This window comes from Cebus imitator, unplaced genomic scaffold (assembly GCF_001604975.1).
Source record: "Cebus imitator isolate Cc_AM_T3 unplaced genomic scaffold, Cebus_imitator-1.0 Scaffold124, whole genome shotgun sequence".
Lineage (NCBI taxonomy): Eukaryota > Metazoa > Chordata > Mammalia > Primates > Cebidae > Cebus > Cebus imitator.
Window position 1 is genome coordinate 2,084,868 of NW_016107439.1, and position 13,183 is coordinate 2,098,050.

Here is a 13,183-nt window from a genome sequence, read left to right on the forward strand (position 1 = left end):
ACCATGTTGACCAGGATGGTCTCGATCTCTTGACCTCGTGATCCACCCGCCTCGGCCTCCCAAAGTGCTGGGATTACAGGCTTGAGCCACCGCGCCCGGCTAACAGGCTTTTCTTGACCATATTTCCACTTCTCCAGGTTTTACCCATGTGTGGTCTCCTCACGGTTTTTATCTTTCTTGCCAATGCACTCAGAAATATGGTTCTGAGAACGAAGTAATGTGAAGTCACAGTCACATATTCATGCTGGGGTATATAAAAGAGCAAATGACTGATGTGTGTGGACAGGCAGCCCCTGTAGAGGAGATGGCTCAGGGAAGTCTCAGATGGGCACACATCTGTCTGAGCAGGGCCTCCCTGTTGGAAGGATGAGAGGGAAAAATACTTCAAGCCCACAAGGAGGAAAAGGTGAGGTTTTTCTCTGACTTGCACAGTTACTCAACAAAATCAGTGTTTCCACCCCACTGGGCCTCAGATCCCAGGATGGCCCTGGAGGTAAGCCTGTGGGATCTTGAACCCAGATGCCCACCAAACATTGTCTCTGGTTGAATAAAGGCTCTGTCTCACAGATGTACGGTCCTGCTACGTTTTTATTTTTGAAAGACAGAATCTCACTGTTGCCTAGGCTGGAGTCCAGTGGTGCAATCACAGCTGATGACAACTGACATGGTTTGGCTATGTCCCCACACAAATATCATCTGAATTGTCCCTACCGAAGTCTCATCTGAAATAATAATTCCTCTGCAATTCCCATGTGTCTTGGGAGGAACCCCATGGGAGGTAATTGAATCATGGGGGAAGGTCTTTCCCGTGCTGTTCTCATGATAGTGAATGTCTCACAAGATCTGATGGCTTTAAAAATGGGAGTTTCTCTGTACAAGCTCTCTCTTGGCCTGCAACCATCCATGTAAGATGTGATTTGCTCCTCCTTGACTTCCACGATGATTGTGAGGCATCCCCAGCCATGTGGAACTGTAAGTCCAATAAATCACTTGGACTTACTTAAATTGCCCAGTTCTCAGGTATGTCTTTGTTAGCAGCATGAAAGCAGACTACTACAGCAACCTTAAATTCGAGGGCTCAAGTGATCCTCCCACCTCAGCCTCCCAAAACTCTAGAACCATAAGCACATACCTCCATACCTGGCTACTTTAAAAAAAAAAAAACTTTTTATAGAGGTAGGATCTTCCTAGGTTGCCCAGGCTGGTCTAGAACTCCTAGCCCCAAACAATCCTTCTACCCTGACCTCCCAAAGCACTGAGATTATAGGCATTGAGCCACTGTACCCATCCCGTCCTCCTATTTTTAAGATATACATCAATGCTGTTAAGGCCAATAAAATACATTTAAAGTATTATTGAGTTTAAAGAGATTTTTGGTCTTACATGTATTTTAATCAGAGTTTTAAAAATACACAATTATTATCATGTTGGAGGGATCTAACAACTTTTTTGAAGTAAATAAGGGCTATTTACTATCACCAAAAAGTACAAGGAGCCATTGATCTAGATGTCATGATTCAAGCAATTAAACTTCTTTCTTTATTAATTAATTATATAATTAATTGATCAGAGGCAATTTCACCCTGCAGAAAAATGACACCAAGCAGTCTTGAGGTGTAATAACAAGCAATAGCAGCCTTTTATTGAACGCTTACCATGTACCAGGCACTGTGCTTTACATAAACCATTCTATTTAATGTTCATGATAGTGCTGTGAGGTATTACAATGCATTTTGTAGATGAAGACACTGAAGCCAAAGTTACTTGCCCAAGGTCAAGCTGTTAGTCATTAATGGGGCTAGGATATAAGCTTAAATCTCACATTTTTTTTTTTCTTTGAGATGAAGTCCCACTCTGTTGCCCAGGCTGGAGTGCAGTGGTGCAATCTCAGCTCACTGCAACCTCTGGCTTCTGGGTTCAAGTGATTCTTCTGCCTCAGCCCCCCAGGCAGCTGGGAATACAGGCATACATCACCACGCCTGGCTAATTTTTGCATTTTTAGTAGAGATGGGATTTCACCATGTTGGTCAGGCTGTTCTTGAACTCCTGACCTCAAGTGATCCACTCACCTCAGCCTCCCAAAGTGCTGGGATTACAGGAGTGAGCTATTGTGCCCAGCCCGACATCCCACATTTCTAACTGCCGCATTTTATCCAGTCAACCAGGCACTGTGCTAGGGTGAATAGTGCAGGTCTCTGTCTTGATGGAACTGACAGATGAGTGGGGAAAACACTCAGTGAATGAGCACACAAATAAATATGTGCGCATTATGAGCAATGCTGAGAAGGAAGGAAGTTGGGTGCTAATACGGAACATGATGAGAGTTCCTATGTTACACAGGGTTACACAGGGAATTGTTTCCTGAGGAGGTGACCTCCATGCCTCTTGAAGGAACTGCGCTTTAAAATATTTTTGGAAAAGAGTAAACACATCTTTTTCTTTGATCAAAGGTATTCACCTGGATGTTAAGGGAATGGTGTGGGACCATACCCTATAGGGAAGCAAACTGGTTTCAAATCTCAACCTCATTATCTTATTAAATATAACTCACATGTCCTATTTATAGACTCATGGATCCAACCATACTGGTTTGTTCACTGTCCTCCAAATAATTTGAGTCTGCCTCTTCTTAGTGTTGCTGTTCATGATTTCTTTCCTCTACCTCCCACTCTCCAATGTTCTCCTCCTTGTCTCCTGTCCTTCTTCAAGTTCAAGTTCTTCCTTCACAGGGAAGCTTTCCCTGATGATTCTGAACTATGGAGATATTCCCCTTCATGACCTCTTATTTATTCATCCACACACCAACCCACCCACCTATCAGCCCATCCATCCATCCATCTATCCAACTTTCCATCCGCGCATCTACCTATTATGTTGGTCAATGTTCTCCAAAGAAGCAGAATATACATGTTATGTTCTGAGCCTACATAAACCTATTGAGCCTTTACACAAACATACAAATATCAAGCCCTAAAAACCAGTAAAGAACTGTCTTTGAAAATGCTTTGTGATGAGCTTTTTCATATCACAAAATGGAACATGAGTTTTGATTCAACAGATTCCAAACACGTTTTTTGTAGAATATAAGAATTGACATTTCTGAGCCTATTGAGCCCTTACGTGAATATACAAATATGTATATATATACACACACATATGTGTGTATAAAACATAATAAACATCCTCATGAATCTCTTTACATCAAATAATATAATTTAATAGATTACACACACACACACACACACACACACACACACACACATATATAAAATCATGAGATTGACAGAGAGAGATTATAAGGAATTGGCTCAGGTAGATATGGAAGCAAGCAAGTCCCAAGACCTGCAGGGTGAGTTGACAGCCTTGAGAACCAGGAAGAGCAAATAGCTCAGTTTGAGTCTGAAGATAGTAAAAATGGTGATGTACCAGTTTGAAGGTAGTCAGGCTGAAGAATTCTCTCTTTTTGTTCTTTTCAGGCCTTCAACTGGATGGATGAGGCCCACCCATATTAGAGAGAGTAATCTACATAGCCTACTAATTTAAATGTTAATCTCATCCAAAACACCCTCGCAGACACACCTGGAGCAATATTTGACCAAATATCTGAGCACTCCATGGCCCAGTCAAACTGACACATAAAATGAACCATCACACCATCACACCATCGCACCATCACACCATCGCACCATCCATCTGTTATTTGTATTCAGTACTATATACAGAGTACTTCTACTGCACTACACTCACTGTCTTTGTTGGTCTGAGTCCTCTAGAGGCAGACACCAAGATGGAATTAAATATGCAAGATTTTATTAGGGAAAATGCTCATGTTAGAGAAAGTGAGGAGGGATCCGGAGTAGGCTGAGAGCCATTGACTGCAATGCAAATCTGATTTTCCAGTAAAGGAGAGAGGGTGGGCAGAAGCATCCGAGACGCCTGTCCAGTCTAAGGACAGTTTGGCAAGGTCCCTGGAGAGCCTTTGAGCACAATTTGCTGTCATTTTCCAGGAAAGGGTCTGCCTTAGCACACTGGTTTCAGGGAGCATCTGCTGGGGCCCTTAATCCATGATGCTCCCTGAGGTTGGAGGTTTACGAGGAGCATTCGCATAGCCGCCACAGTCTACCCCTTTGCTCCACAGACCTGCTTCTCCATGGAGACTTTGGGAGCAACTCTTCCATGATTCCCATGGACCCTTTTGACTGAGGTGACAGTCCTCCCTCAATGATGAATGAGGATTACAGTATATACACCTCACCCCTCTGGTAGGATACCTCCACCCCATAGCAGTTATCAGTTGCCAATAAGCCTGCACTCCAGCTGCCCACAATGGTCTCCTTCTCACAAATGTGCCCTATCTTGGCTCACCGTCCCATCCCCCTCCCTGACTTCCTGGGATCACTTCCTGAATCAATCACTCATACTCATTCTGTCTTGGGGTGTGCTTCTGGGGGGAACTCGGCCTAATATAATAAGGAAGACTCTAATAATATGGTTTGGAAATAGTTGCTCTTCTCTAAGGATACACTTAGGCTTTGATTTCACAATTCAGTGAGGATCGCTCTTAATACAAAGTACCACACAGAATACTTAATAGGTCATCTGAGAGGTTCCTTAAATTATACGAGCTCTTTTGTATTCACCATCCTCAGTTATCTGGGGAAAACTCTTCGAACTGTGTTTTACCTACTCTGTCACACCACCACCACAAACAGCAACAAAGAAGAAAGCTTCTGTGACAAATGGCATGAGTTTTTTCCCCATACATCAAGCAGCAGACATACTGATGCTGGAAGCAGCATCAGATCCCACAGAGTGAGAGCTCAGTCCCCAGAACTGCCCCCAGCCTGCCACCTCCAGACACCAGTCACAAGTCCAGGCCTCCAGAACTTCAGACTGACTGGCTTCAAGTTGAGGTTCTCACGATTCCCTCTTTAGGTATGATTAATTTGCTGGAGTCGCTCACGGAACCCGGGGAAACATGTTTACTGGTTTATTATAAAGGATATTACAAAGGATACAGATGAAGAGATGCGTAGAGTAAGGTATGGGGAAAGGGTCATAGAGCTTTCATCCCCCACTAGGGCCTCCCACCCTCCAGGAACCTCCCTGAGTTCAGCCATCCTGAAACTTTTCATACCCTGTGGTCGTGGGGTTTTGTGGAGACTTGATTACATAGGTGTGATTGACAGCCATGTAGAAACGTGGTTGGACAAAAAGCACATAATCTAAACCCAGCAAGGCCTGTGTGTTTAGGCTTTTCTTGGCCTCTCTGTGCAGCCTTTCTTCCTCTAGGGTACAGGGGCCGGAACCCTCTGGCATGAGGGGCTTCTGATCCACAATCAGTTTTGAGTCCTGCCCTAGGCAGATGAAGGAGTACAGGGGAAGGTCAGAGAGAGAGATTCTGTTTCCTGAGGTCTGCTGTTGAGGCCTACAGCACCCCAACATTATAACAAACGACTAACAAGGGCTACAGGAGTTATGAGCCAGAAACCATGGATGAAAACATACATGTGTACTATACACACACACACACACACACCATGGCGGTGTAGAAAGTTATTACAGACACAGTGACTCATGCCTATAATCCCAGCATTTTTGTTGGCTGAGGAAGGCTGATCATTTGAAGCTGAGAGTTCAAGACCAGCCTGGCCAAGATGGTGAAACCCCATCTCTACTAAAAATACAAAAATTAGCTGGGCATGGTGACATGCACCTGTAATCCCAGCTACTCAGGAGTCTGAGGCAGGAGAATTGCTTGAATCCTGGAGGCCAAAGTTGCAGTGAGCTGAGATTGCACCGCTGCACTCCAGCCTGGGTAACAGAGACTCTATCTAAAAAAAAAATGTTACATATAAATCATGTGATCTCAGTCTTTGAAAAGCAGGCAATACTTAGTGCAGCAATTCAGTCCTTATACAGTTTGTTTTAAAAATGTGAAGAAATTTAATGTTAAATAGTATAAATTCAATATCAACTTTGGATTTGCACATGGAAAGGGAAAGGGTTGTTAATTATCCAAATGCCTCTGAGCTTTGATGATACTGATAATTCATCAACACCCTGGTAATTTTCAAGTACATAACCAGATTGACATGAATTAAAGTGAGAGATCACATGGTGTCAGCAAGTCCTGGGCTGACTGATTCCTTGAAAAGGAGGGACCATGGGAACGTCCTGCTTTCAGGAAAGAAGCAAGGCTGCCTCGGTATCTGTGACCACAGTGAAAAGATGAGGTTGGGAAAGCAGAGTTTTCTCAGAATGCAAGAGGCACTTTTCAACCTTTAGACTTCTAATGAAATCCTTATTTTTATCTCACATTAGTACCCAGTAGGACGGATCACTAGATGTGCTATTTCTGCCATTTGAGTACACAGTAAAATTGTAATTCTTGGTCCTCTCGCACTTCTTGGGTTGGGGTCACGGGATCAGTTGAAGATCAAGCTTTTAATGGCTGACCCGAGACCCTTCAGAGCTCTTTCTGCCCTCTGTCATCATTCCAGGTAGTGGGTGCTTGAACAGCCTGGCTTTCAAGATAACCCATGCAGACTACAACCCTGCACTGGATGTGTAGCACAGGCGAGAAACAAACCTTTATCATTTTAGCCACTAGAACTTGGAGTTTATTTGTTATTCCAAAATAGCATTGACTATCTTGATTGAGACATATTCTTTGGAGAGGCTATGGAGGAGACTGCCATTCGGAAAGTCCTCTACCCCCTCTAGGAAGTCCCTTTAAGGCACCATGCTTGCTTATAACATCTCATTCCATGTCATTTTCTGGGAGTACTTATGAAGAGAGCCTTCCCCACTCTTCCTGTTTTTAAGATGGTCAATTCAAAGTCAGAGTTTCGCAAACCAAGCTTCAAACCACATCCAGTTTTAGTGACCAAATTCCATGAAACATTTATGATTGTTCCAGAAAATTCAACCTTATTTAATCCAGAACGACATTTACTCACATGGCTGCTGCACTCGTTACAAAAAAAAAAAAAACAAAATTAAATCATGAAACATTGCTGAACAGTTATTAAATAGTACCTAGTCCCTAATGGCAAATTCATTTTCATTTAATAAGTTATTGTGGAGCGTAATGAAAAATAGAGTGGCATGCAAAATAAGCTGGCCTCTGTTTTCATTGACATCGTGCCAGTTTCTTGGGTGCAGCATTACAATACTATCCATCTTCATAAAGCACTCTTTAGAAGGCATTATTAAACAGCAGGAAGGAATGGCAGATGACAGCTTCATTAGTCATGACTAGGTAATCCTGGCCAATTTCTCCTGGGAATTATTAACACATTTCTAAACACCCTTTGGTTGATGGCATGCAAAAGAGAAGAGGAGGAGATTAGTTGTAAAGTCTTGGACATCATCCAAATCTGGCTACAAGTTTCTTTAAGTCACAGAGCAGTCACTCTTTCCTAAGCCTCTCTGTCATGCTTCTGGGGAGTGGGGCCTTCTGAGCAACCATGGACCAAGACCTCAAAATTCTTGCCATTGCTGAATATCCAATGAAGAGAAAAAATCTACACAGCATCTACCTGGTACAAATTTAGGCAATACCGTTTGAAAAATGGATGGATTCGCCCCAAACTCATTCTGTCTGGTTAGCAGATAGGAGCTGCAGGAGGGTGTCTGTGGGAACCCAGTAAATGTGTAATAAACACACCAGAGTCTGACATATTCCTGTGAATCCCTGAAGCCAGGTGTCCCAAGTTAGCTAAGGATTTACCAGATCTCCCAGAGCTTGGGCATAGCCTGAGAGATTTAAAAAGATGGTTGATGTCAACCAAGATTTTCCTAGTATTTCTGTGACCTCTCTTTTTTTTTTTTTTTTTTTTTTTTTTTTTTTTTTTTTTTTTTTTTGGGGACAGAGTCTTGCTATTGCCCAGGCTGGAGTACAGTGGCACGATCTTGGCTCACTGTGACCTCCACCTCCTGAGTGCTAGTGATTCTCCTGCCTCAGCCTCCTGAGTAGCTGGGATTACAGGCACACGTCACCACGCCCAGATAAGTTTTGTATTTTTAGTAGAGCTGGGGTTTCACCATGTTGATCAGGCTAGTCTTGAACTCCTGACCTCAGGTGATCAATCCGCCTCAGTCTCGAAAAGTGCTGGGATTATAGACGTGAACCCCCACACCCAGCCTCTGTGACCTTCTCTAATGACACTACCTTTTGGCTTCTTGGTAAGTCAACTGGTTGGGGTTTTGAGGATGGCCAGCAGGGGAATGGCTTGCTCTACACATCAACAGTTTTAATCGTGGGTTATATTTTGGTGTATATATGTGCCACATTTTCTTTATCCAGTTTACCACTGATGGGCATTTAGGTTGATTCCATGTCTTTGCTATTGTGAATAGTGCTGCAATGAACATACAGGTGCATGCATCTTTTTGGTAGAAAGATTTATACTCCATGGTATATACTCAGTAATGGGATTGCTAGATCAAATGGTAGTTCTGTTTCTAGCTTTTTGAGAAATCACCACACTGTCTTCCACAATGGTTTAACTAATTTACACTCCCACCAACAGTGTATAAGCATTCCCTTTTCTCTGTAACCTTGCCGGCACTTTTTGACTAATGATAGCCATTCTGATTGGTCTGAGATGATATCTCACTGTGATTTTGATTTGCATTTCTCTAATGATTAGTGTGATTAGTGATATTGAGCTTTTTTTCATATGCTTTTTGGCAGCATGTATGTCTTTTTGTTGTTGTTGTTGTTTGTGTTTGTTTTTTTAAAAGACAGAGTCTTGCTCTGTTACCTAGGCTGTATCTTGGCCCACTGCAACCTCCATCTCCCAGGTTCAAGCAATTCTTGTGCCTCAGCCTCCTGAGTAGCTGGGATTATAGATGTGCACCACCTTACCCTGCTACTTTTTGCATTTTTAGTAGAGATGGGATTTTGCCATGTTGGCCAGGCTGGTCTTGAACTCCTGGCCTCAAGTGACCTGCCCTGCTTGGCCTCCCAAAGTACTGGGATTACAGGTGTGAGTGACCACACCCAGCTATGTCTTCTTTTGAAAAGTGTCTGTTCATGTCTTTTGCTGACTTTTTAATGTTTTTTTTTTCTTTTTTCCATGTAAATTTGTTTAAGTTCCTTACAGATGCTGGGTATTAGAACTTTGTCAGATGCACAGTTTGTAAAAATTTTCTTCTATTCTATATGGTGTCTGTTTACTCTGTTGGTGGATTCTTTTGCTGTGCAGAAGCTCTTTAGTTAGATCTCTATTGTCAACTTTTGCTTTTGTTGCGATTGCTTTTAGTGTCTTTGTCATGAAATCTTTGCCAGTTCATATGTCCAGGATGATATTGCCTAGGTTGTCTTCCAGGGTTTTTATACTTTTGGGTTTTACATTTAAGTCTTTAATCCATCTTGAGTTGATTTTTGTATATGGTATAAGGAAGGGGTCTGGTTTCAATCTTCTGTAGATGGCTAGCCAGTAATTCCAGCACCATTTATTCAATAAGGGGTCCTTTACCATTGCTTTCTGTCAGCTTTGTGGAAGATCACATAATTGTAGATGTGGCCTTATTTCTGAGCTCTCTATTCTGTTCCATTGGTCCATGGGTCTGGTTTTGTACCAGTACCATACTGATTTGGTTACTGTAGCTCTGTAGTATAGTTTAAGTCAGGTAAATTGATGCCTTCAGGTTTGTTCTTTTTGCTTAGAATTGCCTTGGTTATTTGGGCATTTTTGGTTCCATATCAAATTTAAAATAGTTTTTTTTTTGGATTATACTTTAAGTTATGGGATACATGTGCAGAATGTGAAGGCTTGTTACATAGACATACATGTGCCATGGTGGTTTGCTGCACCCATCATCCCATCATCTACATTAGCTATTTCTCCTAATGCTATCCCTCCCCTAGCCCCACCACGATTGATAGGCCCCAGTGTGTGATGTTCCCCTCCCTGCATCCATGTGTTCTCATTGTTCAACTCCCACTTATGAGTGAGAACATACAGTGTTTGGTTTTCTGTTCCTATGTTAGTTTGCTGAGAATGATGGTTTCCAGCTTAGCCATGCCTTCAGGACATGAACTCATCCTTTTTTATGGCTGCATAGTATTCCATGGTGTATATATGCCACATTTTCTTTATGCAGTTTATCATTGATGGGCATTTGGGTTGATTCTGAGTCTTTTCTATTGTGAATAGTGCTGCAATAAACATACGTGTGCAGGTGTCTTTATAGAAGATTTATAATCCTTTGGGCATATATCCAGTAATGGGATTGCTGGGTCAAATGGTATTTCTGGTTCTAGATTCTTGAGGAATTGCCACACTGTCTTCCACAATGGTTGAACTAACTTACACTCCCACCAACAGTGTAAAAGCATTCCTATTTCTCCACATCCTCTCCAGCATCTGTTGTTTTCTGACTTTTTAATGAATATCATTCTAACTGGCATGAGCTGGTATCTCATTGTGCTTTTGATTTGCATTTCTCTAATAATCAGTGATGATGAGCTTCTTTTCATATGTTTGTTGGCTGTATACATGTCTTCTTTTGAGAAGTGTCTGTTCATATCCTTTGCCCACTTTTTGATAGGGTTGTTTTTTTCTTCTAAACTTGTTTAAGTCCCTTCTAGATTCTGGATACTAGCCCTTTGTCAGATGGATAGATTGCAAAAATTTTCTCCCATTCTGTAGGTTCCTGTTCACTCTGATGATAGTTTCTTTTGCTGTGCAGAAGCTCTTTAGTTTAATTAGACCCCATTTGTCAATTTTGGCTTTTGTTGCCATTGCTTTTGGTGTTTTAGTCATGACATCTTTGCCCATGCCTATGTCCTGAATGATATTGCCTAGATTTTCTTTTAGGATTTTTATGGTTTTAGGTCTTATGTTTAAGTCTTTAATCCATCTTGAGTTAATTTTTTAAAAAAGTATTAGAAAGGGGTCCAGTTTCAGTTTTCTGCACATGGTTAGCCAGTTTTCCCAACACCGTTTATTAAACAGGGAATCCGTTCCCTGTTTAATAAATGGTGTTATTTGTTTATTTATTTATTGTTTATTTTTGTCAGGTTTGTCAACAAACAGATGGTTGTAGATGTGTGGCATTATTTCTGAGGCCTCTGTTCTGTTCCACTGGTCTATGTATCTGTTTTGGTATCAGCACCATGCTGTTTTGGTTACTGTAGCCTTGTAGTATAGTTTGAGGTCAGGTAGCATGATGCCTCCAGATTTCTTTTTTTTGCTTAAGACTGTCTTGGCTATACGGGCTCTTTTTCAGTTCTATATGAAGTTTGAAGTATTTTTTTCTAATTCTGTGAAGAAAAGTCAATGGTAGCTTGACGGAGATAGCATTGAATCTATAAATCATTTTGGGCAGTATGGCCATTTTCACGATATTGACTCTTTCTATCCATGAGCATGGAATGTTTTTCCATTTGTTTGTGTCCTCTCTTATTTCCTTGAGCAGTGGTTTGTAGTTCTTGAAGAGGTCCTTCACATCCCTTGTGAGTTGTATTCCTGGGTATTTTATTCTCTTTGCAGCAATTGCGAATGGGAGTTCACTCATGATTTGGCTGTCTGAGACGGAGTTTTGCTCTTGTTTCCAGGCTGGTGTGCCATAGTGTGATCTCAGCTCACTGCAACCTCTGCCACCCAGGTTCAAGTGATTCTCCTGCCTCAACCTCCCAAGTAGCTGGGATTACAAGCACCTGCCACCACGCCTGGCTAATTTTGTATTTTTAGTAGAGATGGAGTTTCACCATGTTAGCCAGGATGGTCTTGAACTCCTGGGGTGACCCACCCGCCTCAGCCTCCCAAAGGGTTGCGATTACAGGCGCGAGCCACCACGCCTGGCCTAAAATACTTTTTTCTAGAGAGTCGGTGTTCTTAACCATCACTGCTATATTCATGAATTTTTATTTAACTGAATTGAATCTGGTAGACAATGCCTGTTTAAACAGCAAGCTTCCTAAAGGCACGCACATGTTTACAAATTGCTGTTCTAGCTCAGCACGTCTCTCTCTCTCTCTCTGCTTTCTGAAAAACTAAAACCTAGGCCGGGCGCGGTGGCTCAAGCCTGTAATCCCAGCACTTTGGGAGGCCGAGGCAGGTGGATCACGAGGTCAAGAGATCGAGACCATCCTGGTCAACACGGTGAAACCCGTCTCTACTAAAAATACAAAAAAAAAAAAAAAATTAGCTGGGCATGGTGGCGCATGCCTGTAATTCCAGCTACTCAGGAGGCTGAGGCAGGAGAATTGCCTGAACCCAGGAGGCGGAGGTTGCGGTGAGCCGAGATCGCGCCATTGCACTCTAGCCTGGGTAACATGAGTGAAACTCTGTCTAAAAAAAAGAAAAAAAAAACCTAAAACCTATTCTCCCCGGGTTCTGGCTCCTTTAGGAAGCCTCCCTGGCTGCGTTTGCTCTGCTCTCTCAGCAGTCCTGGCCTCATCTTTTCCACCGCCCACTCAGACCGCTGGAGTCAGCCCTTAATGGTTCCTGAGAAGATGAGAAAAGAGTGACAGCTGAGGAGGAGGAGAGACGCACAGGCAGGGAGCACAGCAGGAGAGAGAAAGACCCGGGAGAAGAAAGGAAGGTGAGGGGGCGGGAAAGAACTGACGCATGGCCGCAATCTCAAAGGTGACTTTCTGTTTTAAGTATTCTCTATCAGAAAATCTATTTATTGTCTGACTTTTCCCCCTGCTCTCTTTGACTTTTGTGAAACAGAGTGATGTGGTTTTTGCTTTAGCTGGGATGAAAGAATCTTGGTTTTAGTGATCCTTAACAGGAATTGAGTTTGTGGTAATGACAATTGTGAATTTTTTCATATTTTTTGTTTTTTCTTGGAAATCAAAGTAAGAGTATCCTTTTTTGTTGTTGTTGCTTGCCAGTATTTAGAAGCTATTTTGATTTCATACTTTCTGGTTAAAAAAAAAAAAAGGTGTTGGCCACGCATGGTGGCTCACGCCTGTAATCTAAGCACTATGGGAGGCTGAGGCAGGTGGATCACGAGGTCAGGAGTTTGAGACCAGCCTGGCAACACAGTAAAACCCCATCTCTACTAAAAATACAAAAAATCAGCTAGGCATGGTGGCAGGTTCCTGTAATCCTAGCTAGTTTGGAGGCTGAGGCAGGAGAATCACTTGAACCCGGGAGGTGGAGGTTGCAGTGAGCCGAGATTGTGCCACTGCACGCCAGCCTGGGTGACAGAGCGAGAC